Source organism: Strix uralensis, chromosome 9, assembly GCF_047716275.1.
Source record: "Strix uralensis isolate ZFMK-TIS-50842 chromosome 9, bStrUra1, whole genome shotgun sequence".
NCBI classification, from domain to species: Eukaryota; Metazoa; Chordata; class Aves; order Strigiformes; family Strigidae; genus Strix; species Strix uralensis.
Genome location: NC_133980.1, coordinates 22090320 through 22106694, shown reverse-complemented (window position 1 = coordinate 22106694; position 16375 = coordinate 22090320).

Below are 16375 nucleotides of genomic sequence, written 5' to 3'. Positions count from 1 at the left end.
TTAATGGCTCAGGAGATTGAGAACTGAGTGGTGATCTCACTTGATGGTCGCTTCACCCATCATACATTAAAAGGCATCCTAACAAGCTGCTTTGAGCTGTTCGGTATGTGAATTGCCCACAGGCATTCTCTACGTTCTTGTTCTCAAGTTTCACCAACTATACTCACCATGATTTTGTTCTTCTTAAACACTCAGTCCATCTTACTTTAAGAGAACATATATGGAAAATTGTTAGGAAGACCCATAGCCATACCTTCACGGAGCTATTTCGTTGCTTTTTGCCTATGCTTACAACGACTTTTTAAGGTTGACTTCTGCAGAAACACTTACAATTAAGAGCTCAGCAGATTGTATACCTTGTCTTGATGGACCTATTTACTGGGAACTGAAAGTCTGGCTTCTGAAGTGCCCCTTAGCGTTGAGATATACCTTCAGTACTGATGCCAAGGTGATAATAGACACAACTGGAAGCTAGAGATCCTCTATGAGAGCTAGAGGGTCTTTTGCAAAGGTGTTCAGAAGTCTTACTGACCCAGGCAAGTCATGGGAATGGTCTAGAATAAATGGGTACTATCTGCAGTCAAATTATTACATATGCCACATAATGAGCTAACATGATTGCTGAAGTGGCACCGTAGCATTTTCTGTCTTACAAAAGTCATACGCAGTTTATCTATGAATTGTGATAGCACTTCTTAGTTGAGTAGAATGCTATGTAGTCTAGCAGAGTACACTGAGTAACTGTGTCATCACTAGAACAGTAAACACTTGGGCTCTTAGAGTTGCAGAATTATATGTTGTTTAAGATGTCTCTAGGTGGTGTTTACTGTTTTGGATTAAATTCTGAAGTTCCATGTGGTCTTTGTACAGTTACTCCATCAATTAGCATTATGACTGCAATTATATTAGTCTATGAATTTTGTCTGTTCAGGTGAAACATGTATGTGGAGATTAGAAGAGTCTTTGACTAAAGTGTCCAACATCCCATCTATTATTTCTACAGGGAACATCAATAAAAATCACTTACCATTCCCAAGCTTCTGAAAATGAGCATATGTTAAATACTCTGATCTCTTTGGAGTCTTTGTAAACAATCATGATTTGTTTTCTGTCTCCAGTTTCTCCCATGCAAGTTCAGATTTATGTTCTGTTTTCTATTTTGAGACAATTGAATTAAAACTCACTTCATAATTACAAACATTTATTTTGACTAACTGACAAATCTTGCTGGAATTTTGTTCCCAGAGCTATCATTCACTAAGGCACACAGCAACAAAATGATTTGGATTCTGCCTAGTTTCTTTGAATTTTCTTTTTTGGAAATACACAGCATTTATTAATTTACATTCACTTGCCTCCCTCCATTCCTATGTGATTAAAGAATTTATTGAGTATTTTTCTATATTTTTCCTACTATAATAGAATTAAATGTAGATAGGAAACACACAGGAAGGCTAGAGAACTATCTTTTACTTATTACTAGTTACTACAGAGACTTTCTGTCTTATAAAGTGACCATAGTAGATGGTAGGAGTTTTTTATGGCTTCTGCTAAACTTCATCTTAACATAGGAGTTATGCGATTAGGGACAGGGTCTCATTACCCTCTGGAGGGGAATTCAGCTCAAGAGAAGTGAATAGAAACAAGATGATGTTTACAGAACACAGCTACGTACGAAGCTGTCTGCTGTTTGGGTCATGCCCTCTAATTTGATTCCCTTTACTGGGCAAGTGTGAGCAGGAAAATCAACCATATTATGTAAAAAGACTGACAGCCCCAGACAGTGAGGAAAATATTAATGGAAATTGTAAGACTATACTTTACACCAGCAGCTAGAGGTGAGCATCCCAAAACAACTGTCCTTTCTTATATGCTGAACAGTTAATTGTCATCTTCTGCTGGTAAGGGCAAATGTTGAAAGGATGTCTCATCCCTCACAGCAAGGTTCCTGATTCTCCTCTGTCCCTTGCTTCTTCATGTTTGTCAATAAAGACTTCATCTTGAAATACTGGTCTCATTCCTGCTGAAGAGTTGAAATCCCCTGTTTTCTGCATGTGCTGCTGACTGCAGGTTTGACTCCCATTCCTGTCCTGATAAGGTAAGAGATGTTCCATGTTTCCTAGACAGTCCCTATCTCTTTGAAAAGCTCAAGAGAAATAGAGCATATTTTAGTCAGGAAGAGTACAAAAGAAACAGCATGAACTGAGGATGAGTTTGAAAGGAAATATGCTTGGCTGACATTCTGAAGTGTTATTTGAATATCCTTTCTTCTGCATGCAAGGAATGCATCTGAAATATGTGAGTCTGGCATTCAGGACACTAGAAACAGAGGGATTAGAAGAATGTAGGAAAACCTCAGATTTTACTTTAAATTGAGGGCATATAAAAAATGAAGTGTAGAAAGTCTGGTGAATAGGCAGAATGTTTAAGAGATTTACAAGCCAACTTTATAGCACCCGATATAATATACATTTACATTCACTCTCTTTTTAGCTCTTGTGCATAGCAGTAAGGTCTAAACCAGTTGCATGTCAAAGCAATTCTAATTTATTAAGACTTAGGGACCATCTCTGAATGGGTTTTCTTGAACGAAAGGATGGAAAGCCTGAGGAATGGAGAATCAAATTCGAAGCACAGATGAACTTAATTGAGACAGACATCATAAACAGTCCTGGGGATTTAGAATGTCATGGGCCACATTGTGTCCTTGTGTGAATGAATTAAAAACTGATCCTATTCTGAAATTCAGTGAATGGAATTCTTGGAACAGTAGTTGAAAAGCTGCATATTATTGGCATATACTAACTTGATGGGGAATATTTTTCTCTAATGAATTAATTTTACTTTCCTTCTCTTTTCCAGACTTTAAAGTTCCATGAGGCAGGTTGCTACCTTTTTTTTTTTTTTTTTTCTTATTCACTACTGCACAAAGGATGTAGATGAAAGTCTATAGGCTAATGTTATTAAAAGAATATCTGTAGAGCTGTTTTCTTAAAAAGAATGTCATATTTCAGCTGTGGAATTTGAAGACCTCTGGCAAAAGTTGTATTCCAGAGAGGCCTTGTGAGACAGTTAGGTACAAACCTGTGCTTATAGTTAATCATGTTCAACAGCTATACAATCCACATGAAAACATCTGCATTTAACTGAGATAGTGTCCAAATACCAACTCTGTTTCCCTTAGCGTGAACATTCCCCCTTCTCTCAAAATAGTGGCTACCTGCTCTGTTTTTCTTGTTGGCTTGCTCCAGTTGCTTGTGAATGTTTAATATTGATCAGCTCTGTCCTTCACTCTGGGATGTCTGCCAAACACCTCATGCTAGCTATTATAGGATTAGATATATTTTGTCTATCTGGAAGAAGATTTTTCAATCTCTGTTGTTCCCTGGCATCCAGCTTACAAGGGTTGCTTTAAAATACCTTGCTCAGGGCCAAATCACCACTGCTAAAAACAAAACCTATAAGAAGGCCACCAACAGGGCAGGAATTTTTGTGTGGTTTAGAGGGATGAGCATTTTAAACATCATCTACCCAAGAAACAGAGTTGGAATATGGGCTACCAGCCTTACAGTGCCATGGAATAGCAAGCATCCTATTAACACTCACCCTTTGTTTCTTTTCTGCATCACCATTTGCCTTTCATATGCTATGCTGATATATGCAACATTTGCTCAGCCTCAATTACATTCCTGTATCCTTCCTGGAAGGATGGTACTATACAAGTACCAGATAACATACTACCATTGGCTCAATCACCTTGGTGTTTCTCAGCAATGTCTCAAGCAATATTAATGTCATCTGGGAAACCTGCTCGCATCCAGGCCTTTCCATGCTTGCTTGAAGCCCTTCTAGTGGGGCCCTGACTTGGACTGATCTGGTCTGGACTGATCCTGGTGGAAGAAACATGGCAAGGATATTATTCTACTTCTTCAGCCTGATAAGTGTTTTATATACTCCCCCATTTTTACAGAGGAGTAGGCACATAATCAGCCTGTTCAAGTTACAGCTGGACCTTCCATTCTTTGGGTCAATAGGTAGAAATACGCTACACTATACTACTACTCTCTGCCGTAAGAGCATTGGCTCTTAGCCAGTGTCTAGAACACAACATTACAGCCTTGCCTAAGCACTTAGCTGCTGCTCTGGCCCATAAAAGTCGAGGTATTTAAAGCATGGACAGTTCTCATTGTAATTAAAGGTCTTGATGTAGCAATGGCCTGCTATAAGCAGTATCTTGCTTCTTAAATGCAATGAGCTCTATTTCTGTATCCTGACACAGAGCTGTCAGAAATAGTTCTTTTTATTTATGGCCAGATCATCACGTGATCTTTAAAATGGCTTAAAGGCATCTTTCTTATCTTCCTTGTAAGAGCAGTGCTCATTGAACATGAGGATTGAAATGCAAATGTTACAGTACTTTTAAATATTGAACTGAGCAAATAGCTTCAAACCTTTCAGTCATTTAAGGAATTAGAATGTGATTACACCTACTACTGAAGCCATGTTGCAGGTCTGCTTGACACTAACCCTTGCAGCCAGATGGACCTTAGAGCAAAATTGTACCTGACGTTCTAGTGAAATCCTTGGGCTGGAGAGCTGTTCAGGCAACAAAAAAGTACCAGTATGAAAGACTACAAGAAAGGTACCTTACCCTGTAGGTGTTGTATACCTTTATTAAGGGAGCCAGCAGTGGTGGATAAACCTGATTTTTACCCTGAAATTTTGTAATTTTTCTTCTAGTCATTTTTACTTGTGCTCACATCATTTATGGCCCCTGTAATGTTTCAGCAACATGGAGCTCAGCATGGACTAGCCAGCTGAAAATATGCTTGTGGCCACAGGCAGCAGAAGCTGAAGGCAATGCTGTGGCAGCTTTGTTGTTCTGAAGTACTCCCGTATCAAGGATGTCTAGAGCTCTCCCAGGCAAGGCAGCGATGACACCCTGGAGCAGAGATGCAGGCACACCCAGAAAGACTTGAATGAATGTGTGCCTGATTCCCTTTCCTATCTCCATACTCTCCTACTACTCACCTCTCATAAACTGCTGCATCATTTCTAAACTTAAGTACAGTATAATACATTTACCTTCTGATGTCCTCAGAAAGCCAAGAAATCAGTGTACTTCCAGAAGCTAAGTACTACAATATCACCATAGCCTTATTCCAAATGGTTATAAAAATGGATGTTGTACCACTGAAGTTGATTTTCAGCAGCCAAAAATCTGACCCAGATTATTTTCCATCACTATTAATTTTTCTTTCTTAGTCACTTTCCTTCCAGAATTATATAAAACATTGCAATCCTACTGAAATGATCTGAGCCTGAAGCTACTCCCAGTGATTTACAAATGTTTCTGACTCATTGTGCTCAAATTTTGGAAAATAAAAATAATCTGAAAAAGCCTCTTTCTGGAAGGTTCTTCCTACAGACTTTAATAATGGGTGTGTTGGTGTGGGTGTGTTTAGTGTTTGTGTTTGTTTTTTTTTTTTTCAATAGTATTGGGGGTTTTTTTACAGCACTTCTGGTTAAAAAAACAATTCCTGTTTCATGTAAATGTTCCTTGATAGAAATGACTTTTTTCCCTCTATTTTTATAGGTTTTTTTTCTTCTGTTCCAAATAATCTATTCTACCCTTCTGATCTCTTTAGCTACCTATTATACCATATATTAATTTTTGATCTTTTTAGGTCAAAAGTGCTGTTCTGTTTTCTTGATTTCTTCTTTATTTTTAAAGATTCACTTATTTTCTCTTTCTTTTAATTTGTAGATATCCTTTCTAAGTTTTGTATTTCTTCTTTCACTTTACTGCTTGCGGACCTCTGTATCTCTTGGCCATGATGTCAAGTAGGTATCTGAATATTTACACAATTTTGTCTCAGTAAATATTCACTCATTTCATAACCATGAATGAATTAGTCATTCCAGTTCCTTTCTGGAAGGTACGGCCTTAATTCACTGGATGTGAGGAATATAGCACAGTGTTTTGACCAAGTCTACAAAAAAGTTATTTATAAAGACAAGAATTAAATCCAGAGTATATGCAGAGTCTAGCAGATTAATAAATTTCTAGGGGATAAGATGTGTCTGAACTTTACCTTACTGCATTAAATACTCAGTGTTATTATCTATGTGCATATTCTTCTGTTTCAGTACTGTATTGTAAATATCAGGGGGCTTACACTTTTTCATTTCTTTCATCATTGGCAGTTACTAAGGAATAGCAGGAATATTAGGTCACTCAGCAGCTTACCTCATGACAACTGTCCATGTGCATGTTTAAATGTGCCTTCAGATCAGCTCCACTTCAAGTGAGTTCATCTTCAAAAAACAAACTCTTCTGAAGTCCTCATATTTTGAAACTGTGGTAATGGTGAGGTCCACAACTTGCATGTGCCTTTGCTCTGTGCATCAGTGTTGAAAATGAATACTTAAAGACATTTCTCTCATCTTCCTTGGATTTATTAATATGTGTATGTGTGTATATACTCTAGTCTGTATACTCTTCTGTCCATTATAAAATGAACCTGAAAACAGAATCCAGCAAACATATCTGCCTCCCTAATTGCAAAGTTTTTCTAAAAGTGCTTACTGAATTCAGGTGCCTATAGCAGCACTTTAGAAAAAGACAATAGAATATAATGTCATCTATCTACATTAGTGGCTTTTGTTAGGTGACATTTGGAAGCCAACAATGTGCTTTTCATAAAAGGATATGCTGCTTCTTTGAGCCCTGTGGTCCCAATAAATAAGAGAATATCAACTACTGAATTCTCTCTGTATAGAAAATTTGACTTCGCTTCATAACTGAATCACTGTTACCGGGTACTAGCAGATGCATCCTGAAGAGTAGACTTCCACAGTGGAGGCAAAGAAATAACAGAACCATTTTGTATCTATTTGACATTAAAAAGGCTTAAATATGGTGGCCTTGTGAAGCTGATATGAGTTGGAAGGTTAAACATTTATGGAGTTCATTTCTTGCATATGGGTCAGACACAATAGTCCAAAGAGTATGGTAAATATAGTACCCCACACATACCATGATTACAGAATTTCTCATAGCCCACCAATTTATTTTTGTTCTTCATTAATTTGTAAATGACAATAAAAATAAATTCTGTATATTTTTAAATTTTATTTTTACATCAGAACTTCACTGTTGACAAAACATGGAGGAAGAAATTGTTTCTAAGCCTATTGCAGTCAACAGGGACAAAATCTGAATTTATTGGCCTATGACCAGTCCCAGAGTAAAGGAAGAATAATCTCTTTTGTGTTAAGAGTTAGCTACCATGGCAAACCATTCCTTCCCCACAGGATAAAAAGACATAATGTAATTATGGTGCTTTTAAATTCAGCATGTAAGAGAAGGAAAGACATGCACAGACCCCATGAATTTCGGAAAGTTATTGTGCATGTTTACATTATCAAGTAGTGCAGACCAATAGGAGTGAATCTGTAGAGCAAAATAGTTTGTGAGGAGGCCTACAGTTTGTAGTGTAATCTTGGTTGGCCACGGTACAGTCTGTGATACACACGTATGACTTCATATGACTTTTTCAGTGTTGTGGTAATGTAGCCAAAAGCAATATAAACCTAGAAATCATACAGAAGATCAGTATTTTTGGCAGATGTAGAGAAAGTAAAGTGATCTTACCTCTGTCATACTTGCTTTACCCACAGGCTGGCCGCTACTCTTGTCCAAGTATGTGAGTGAAACTGAGCATTTAATAAAACACTAATTAAAGTAAATACTGTAAAAGCATTAACCTCCATAAGGTGTTCAAATTGAATTCCTGGGTACTTTGGCATAGTTCCAGCTTTCAATAAGTCCCAATCTAACTGTATCAGATCACCAATTCAAAGACTCTGATTTTAGTTTATGGAATATTCCCGTTAATAATGATACCTTAGACATCCATTAAGTCTGGAACATTAATTTTATGGAAAACTTCCAGTACAACTCCATTAGATTTTTATTTTTTTTAAGCTAAATTAGCAGTATAGGCTTTTAACAAATGTCATAAATAGCTATATTTAATGGAAAGATTACCCAAATTAAAACCAGACCAAAATACAGCTCCCTCTGTTTAAGTCATGACCTTCAGAATCCACTTAAAAGTTACAAGCTAAATGAAGCCATGAGTGCTTCAAACTTCTAGTTGTTTGGTTGTGGTGTGGGCTAGGAAAATAGGGGATGACTCATTGTCCTGGTTTTGGCCAGGATGGAGTTAACTTTCCATGGGCTGAGCGGGAGCCCAGCTGAGGGACTGGGTCCTGAGCCATCATTGGAGCAGCCCATGTCACGTGACATCACAGCGCAGCCTATAGGCGGGCGCGCGCTCTCTCGCGTGTTTGGGAGCGGCTGGGCTGGTGTGGTGGAGGGTGCTGCTGGGGACGGGCTCTGTGCCCTTCGGTGAGCCACTACTGCATTTTACCCGGTTTGGACCATCATTACTGTTGGTTTTGCTAGTAAATTTTTGTTATTTAACCTGCAAATGTTTTTTTTTTTGTCCCTCCCCTATTTCACCGAGGGGGGAGGGAAGTAAACAACTGGCCACGTGGCGATTTGCTATGGGCTGAGTTCAAACCACAGCACTTAGGAAACACTGATGTGCTTTTTTTCTTTTTCTTTTCTGGTAGGTGAAATCCCTTAGTTACACAGATTGATACAATACTTTTGAAGATGCAATTGTCTTATAAATGCATAGTATAAAATAACATGAAAATTTATATGGCGTCCAGATACTCTGTATCTTCCATCTTCAGTTTTCATATTTAGATCATACATAGGATGATTTCCCAAATAAAATTATTCTTAATTGAGTAGCTGTAAGCTATTGAGTTTATCCGTCATTTTCACCAGTTTTTGACCTGCAGGTCACATTTAGCCAGTTGCAACAGACAAGGAGGAAGAGGATTATATCTTCAGATTTCATGAGAATCAGCTGCTGGGGAATGGGAAAGATTCAAATTAGTGTTCACCAAGGAAAAGCACAGGGAAGCTCAGACTTCATGTGCTCTGTCTGACATAAGCTACCTCACCCAGCAGCAGGCACATAATCATCAGTCAACTGGTAGCAGAGCTTCAGACCACATGAGCTTCTCTTGCTCTTTATGAACGTTATATGATACGGAGGATGCTGGAGTTTCCCCAGTGGTGGATTTAAGGAGGCAAAGGACACAAATCCACAGGAAATCAGGTCCCATTCATTTCTCTTCTCCCATCTGAGCCACCTGGCATTTTTCTGTTAAAGGCTTATCCAGAATGAAGGCATTCAAAGCAACCCAAAATGTTTTAATCCTGTCAGATTGAACCAGTGTTAAGTTTCCACCAGCTAATATCAAACATATACAACATTAATATTATTAAATCAAATTCCTTCAGACTGGACTTCTTTGTTAGATCTCAGTGAGATCAAAACTTTAATCCAAAAATAGAATATTTTAATTTTATATGTATGTGTGTCAGACTGTGAGAAATTCTAGTTAGAATTTTCCTTATAACATGAATAAATCAAGAAATGTAAAATGACTCATACCGTGTGACATAATGTACAAAGCAGATGGGGCAGAATTAACATTGAACTTTTGGCTTTAACTCTGCATTTACTAGCTTCCAAGCACTAGCTTTTCATGATGATGTGTTCTCAGCTATTGCATGTTCATTTTTCGGTAATAAGCTTCTAATAATGCTAATCAGATACAGAATTTTTTGGTTTTGTATGAGACATTTTTGTATATGTCACATAATGCTTTTTTTGTTTTCTTTCTGAGAAAAAAACACTTTCATAACTCTGGTCCCTATCCTTTAGCTGTTGTCAATGCTTTGATGTGGAGGGAGACAGGTACCGAAGCCACTGTATCCATGCAGTTTTGGAGATACTTGTTATTTTTGGTGTTAGGAGGAGGAACCAGAGTCACTGTTGTTGAGTGCAAAGCAAAATATTCACTGGATTACAGTTCCTCCTTACACAAGTAACAGTTAAAGCACAGAGACTGTGTTGAGTGTCTTAGCAGTCTTCTATTAACTCAACTGTATTCATACTTCCCAACACTGACATCAATAATACTTCTTAAGAAAAAACTCTCCATGGAAATATATCCTCCCTGTTTTGAAATACTGCAGTGAAATAAGGAGTTGCTTTCTTTGAAGTATGAGTTCCTTAAATTGATATCTGTACCATGTAGGTATTCGTGTTAAAGTAAGCCATTGAGGTGATCTACTTAAATTTATCAGCCACACACTCTGAAGACAGGCAGTCAAACGTGCTGAAAATTGAAATTCGTTTGTTCTGTCTAAACTCCATGATCATAGTTGGCCTTGCATTACTGGATAATCAAGATACATTCCCTTGGGAACTTTTAGTGTTTAGCACTGTTTCTCCCTTTGTACAGGAGGTAATTTATTTTTGCTACACAATAGGTCATTTCCTCCACTCAGATCACAGACAGAAGACAACTCTTACACACCTATCATTCTTGAGACTGGAAAAGGGTTGAGAATGCTGCTTGTTCCTCATACAAATGCACACTGAGCAGAAGGCTCTTTACAGGATTAGAGTCTTGAATGTGGTAAAAAAGCCCAAGTTCTGGCAGGCAAAATGAGTTAACATTAAATACAATATATAATAATTTCATGCAGGAATGTATTATTTTTATTAGTATAAAAATCTGTAAGGTGTAGATGCTAGTTTGAAAAATCACATTCCCTTAAAATAGTGAAACTAGATGACAGTAGTTCTGACTCTGCTCCCATGTACAGTGGCTTAGGTAAGCCTTCCATGGTTCAAATAAACAGTTCAGAAGTATGGCGGTAGAGTCTATACCTTTAAACTGCACTAGAACAAAAAAAGTTTCTCGTAGATATTGGATTAAGATTCTAGCTAACCCTTCAACTCGTAAGAACGGTAAAACTGTTGTCCAGATAGATGGCTTACCGTATTTGATGATTTTAAAAAATACGGACTTTTTTTTGAGCAGAATTCACCTTATCTGTTCAAACTGTCATGCCTATTAGGATTGTTCGTTCCAATTTTTTTTGAGCTGATTTACTGCAATTACCTATCATTTATCAAATGCTTTGAAGTTTGGCGAAAGGAATATGCAAAGCAGATTTTTGAACTAAGCAAAAAAACTTTTAGGAAAGAACACAGATCCAACAAATATGGTGAGCTTTTCTACTGACGGCATTGAAACATTTAATGAATAAGTATTAGAGACAGATTTGACCTTGGCTTTGTATTTAGCACACTAATTTTTGTTTTGCCAGAGAAATCTGGCATTTTAAGTATATTTAGTGTCACAACATTTCTGAGAAAGTAACGCTATTATTCTCATTGAAATAGGGAAAAAAAAAAATATGAGGTTCACATGAAGTGTAGATATTTAAGTCACTCTGAGGTTGTGGTCCTGAGAAGTATATCTCAGTTTACGCAGAACACAGTGGTCATCTGACTCCCCATGATTTGCCCAGGACTGTCAGACATTCTGCATATGCATGCCTGCATAACCAAAAGCATAGATTTTCTAAAAGATACCCTTATAAAGCTTCTCTAACTAATTCCTTTTCACAGTTAAGCAAGATTCCAGTGTCTTTTTGGATGCATACACAAGTTTTCTTGTCAATAAAAGAAACACTCAACCTACACAAGACAGTAACTCTTCAATATTAGAACATCATCTTGTATCTTAGTAATCCTATCATTGCCTGAAATTTCTCTAACCTAAAGCTTTTGATTTTGCTTCATCAGGAGGCTTGATCCAGGTCTCAATGGAATTAATAGGAGTATTTCTGTTAAGTTAAACAGGAGCAGAGTCAGGGCCAAGGTCAGCAATACTAATTTGCTTTAGCTTCAGGCAGACTTCCTCCTTTTTCAAGAACAAATCTTCATCTTGCATGAAATTTAATAACTATGTATAAAGTTTGAGAAGTTACAGTTTCTCCTAAGGATCTGGGAGCATCTAATCTGGGTGGTGCGCATGTCCTGTCCTCAGAGAGAGTTCAAGGTCAGTTTGGATACCCTTTATTTCTCTGTAGATGGGATTAGGCAGTTCTTTGGGCTAGAACCTGATACAGAGTATTTTGTCACCATCTTTTCCTTTGAGGAGTAATTCAATAGTTTTAGGCCTATCCACAAGACCTTCAGTAGGTGGTTTGCATTTTTCGTAAGATAATTGCCTAGACAAGCTAAATTGCAGAACAGAAATTACAAACACTTTTTCTTGCCAAACTTCCAAATCTGGTTAAGGTTCTGTCTGTCTCTCTCTGCCCCTCTCTCTTTTTTTTCCCTCCAGGTTTCCTTTGGATTCTGTCTTTTGGATTCAGAGATTCATAAAATGGTACCTTCAGCATATCAATACAAAAATGTTAGCAAGCTGATGATAGATATTATTTTCCAGTGCCTCAAATTTCAAGGTCCTGGCTTGTTACTTTGTGATTTTTTTCCCTTGTACTTCATGTGTCCCTTTGGTCACTAGTACAGAAAATTACCAGTACCACAGCTTATTGATATTAGCAGAACTCATAAAATTAAGCCAGGACCAACCTGTAATCTCAATGTTTAAATGGGGATAAAAGCAATAATTATCCCATAAACTTGGTGAATACAAGGAACATTTGTTAAAGCCACGGAAGATTCCTGATGTTAACAAACTGCAAAGCAGTAGAGATAACACATGCAGCTTTCAGAAATAGCCAGTGGTTTACCTTGTTACAGTGATGGATTTTATCTCAATTGTTTTTTCAAAGAATTTTGTGAGAGAAGTAAGCAATTAGGAGTTAAGAAAATTCCAGTTATTAACAACATCACTTTTTTCATCCTGTTAGTGAGACTGGGAAATAGAAACTAAATATGCATATATGTTAGGATATTAGGTGTGAGCTTGTATGTGGGAAAAGAAGATGTTTGTAGTAATAAATACACTTCATCTTCTCACCAAATTATCCTAATTCTCATGGGACCATAGTAAAGGATCAAAAAGAGCATTTCTTTCTTTTTACACTATGCAAGAATTTTTGTTTAAAAATTGACAAAATACACCTCAAGAGTCAAACATGATATTATATCAAATGTTTTAATATGTGGTTATATGTATTTTTATAACTGTAAGTGTAAAATATTATTGTCATAGTTTGAGTTAACAACTATGCCATAGTAGCCTAATGGAAAGTCAGTGAAATTTAAGTTCCTAAGTTAGTTAGATGCTTCTGAAATTTTCTCCCCCCTTTTCATAGTATATTATTAGGAACAACATTTAAAAGGTATGTCTAGAAAGATCTGTAATGCCAGTGTCTTTGGGTAAAGGTAATGAGCCCTGAAGTAGTTATGAAAAAAGCCAAGCCAGAAGGGAAAAAAAAATACAACAACAAGGCAGCCAAGAGGGAGAAAATGTAGATATTAAACAAAATGTCTGGCAGCATGCCCAGGCAAAATTTTCCATACATATCAAGGTCAGACATCACAAGATTTTTGAGGATAAATCCTGTATATGAAACAGGAGATATCTAAACAAGCCACAAAAGATACTTGCTCTCTCTTTCCTGAGGATATTGTGAATACTAATTAGAACATTTGGACAGTGACTGAGGCAGCGTGTGCCAATTAGGCAGTTACAGACAACGAATAACACTAGGATTGACAAATGTGAGCTGCAGTCACCGAGGACCCTGGCAAACTATGAAAAAAAAAAAAAAGGCACCATGTGACCAGAAAGGCATCGCAGTTCCATGTAGGGTGGTCCTGGGTAAGAACCTAATATATATTAAAACAAAATTTTCATGGGGTAGAAAAATCAGATTGGCTGCCTTATGCTCTCTCCTAGACATCTTGCTTTATACATTCTGTTATATTTAATGTGTGGAATCACAAATTTATTTTAAATACAATTGCTAGTGTAAAAGTTACAGAGATGCCACAGAAGGTGACAGATCTGTAAGTATTCTGTGAATTGGCCATATTCACGTGTGGTATCCTTTTTGATTAGTCATGTTTGTGTTTAAACTTTTACTTTCTACTTTTTTTCTAAAGTAAGGATCTGAGGGTTAATATGGACTTCATACGTCCCTGCCTTTAAGAATTACATTCCTTGAAAAATAACAGAAAATTAACTTTTTTAAAGGCATGCCAATTCTTTCCATCATATCTAAATTTGTGGTACCCTTCAGAACTTTCTCCTTTAAAGTACTTTCACAAAGAGTCACTTCAAAGGTTGGAGTCACTATGTGAAGTACATATGGGAGACATTTTATGAATAAGCTAAGGAACAAGGCAAACCGTGGCTCATGCTGTCAACCAGCAGTAACTATTTGTAAGGGCTGGAAAGTATTGCTATTATTGTAAGAGTGGTTCATCTTAACATTTATAGCCTAGCAACCAGTTGATAGAGACCTGATTTGATTATAGTGTGCCTGAAGTAAGCAATCATTCAGTAGGATTAAACTAGATTGTTGAATTAATATACAAGCTGCTCTCCTCTTTGGTCTCCTTCATTATCCCCTTGAATCCTCTGTGTGTTCCCTCTGAGGTTCTCCGGTGTGCTTTGCTTTTCTTATTCCTGCCTTTTTCTAGTACAAGTTAATTCATGTAAATAATTTCCACTCTGACTCTCCAAGCCTGAATGTTTGGGAAAGTCTCTGACTCTTTCACTCTTTCAGGTGCAAACAGAATATTAGCATATGTTGCTACCTGTTAGCTAGGTAATAAAAGGCATGCATTAGTTTGTAAAGGCAGCTCCACATAAGGCCAATAAATAAACAGTCTTCTTGATATGATAGAGAAATCTGAATTTAGATATGTTGTAACTTAGAGTACCTCACAAATGCTCTGTGAAGTTTGAAAGCAGTTCAGGGTTCTGAAAGATTCCCACTGAATATTGCTAGGGGAATGAGTGGCTTTTTGCACTGCTGAAGAGCAGAATGCAGCTATGGGGAGCACCGTAAATAAAACTGACACAAATACTAATGGTGATAAAGACTGAATTATGCAAATGATCAGAGAGTGTGAAAATCTGCCTGCGCTAAATTACTACTGGATCTGGCTTTTTAAGTATCAGCCATCAGTTTGTTGCCTGCTGGCAAAACTATCTTGATAGATGCAATACTTGTATCTTACAGTCTCTTCTTCAGTCCTTGAAATTATGTGGAATGTTTAATTAAAGCCTAGAAATCATAAGCACAGCTACAGGACCAGCCTTTTCTGGTTTATACAGAGACTAATGTATAAAGGAACAGCCACAGATAGATCTATAACCTGCAATATTTTTTAGGACTTTGATCTGGTACTTCCTCTTATTTTCCCAAGTATTATCTGGGTTCATGAACTCTTTCCAGTACTGAAGAAGTTAACCCAAGTTACAATTACAGAGTGGTAGAAAATTATCCCAGCTGTAGAAGATAAAAGATCAGGAAGAGGGGAGGTAAATTTTCCTTAGAGAAGCAAGATTGGAAAGAGCAAGAGCACTGTGGTCTGGTTTCAGGAAAAAACAAATAAACTTTTGGCTTCTGAAGGACAATCACAGGCTGGAGAACAATTGGATTCTTGAGGAGGATTGGGTATTTCCTTTGAGGGTAAGAGTTTGTGTTATGTGGCCTTTGGAAGAGAGTTTTGGCAACCATTTTCCTGAATAAGTTGATTTGTTTGCAGTTCAGTCTATGTTGCATTTCAGGACAGTGTGAAAACAAGATTGCCCTTGCAGATGTCTAATATGGCATATAGAGAGACTCTGGGAGAGTAGTTAATTGCACAGATACAGAACTGCATGGATACCGTATACATGCAAAAAGTCTGATGCTGAACATACTGCACCTATTATGAATGCAGAAGTGGTGTGTTGCTGAGTTACCTAAGAGTGCCTTGGTGTTCAAAATGTAGATTTGATAATTCAAACTATTTATGGTATTAGTAATTATGTGTTGCACTGAGCATCCTGAGGGGAGAGTAGGTGCTTTGGAAATCCTTAAAAACTGTAAAGGATCCCTAAAAGATCAGAAGCAAACTAAGAGTTTTGAAGTCAGCTGCACTTAAGAAGCAAAGATTTGATGATAGCTAGATAGCGTTTTTTTGTTTCAGGAAGATTTTTTTTAGGTGTGATTTTTGGAAGAAACTGTGAACTTGTCACTTGTGTTTGCTGCCTGTTGTGCTCAGACTTGGTCCTGGTTTGCTCATGTGAGACTTTCCTGGACCCATCAAGTCTTGGAAGTCTTGGCTCTCCATCTGGTAAAAACAGCTGGCTTTGCATTCCCTCCTTTGCTTTGGCAACAGTTGTTTTAAAAGTTTAACTTTTTATAAAATATTGAAATGTAAAATGGTTTTTGTCAAAAATTTTCTAACCTGTTGCTATTGTAGATTTTTTTCTGTTACTATGCTGTAACTTG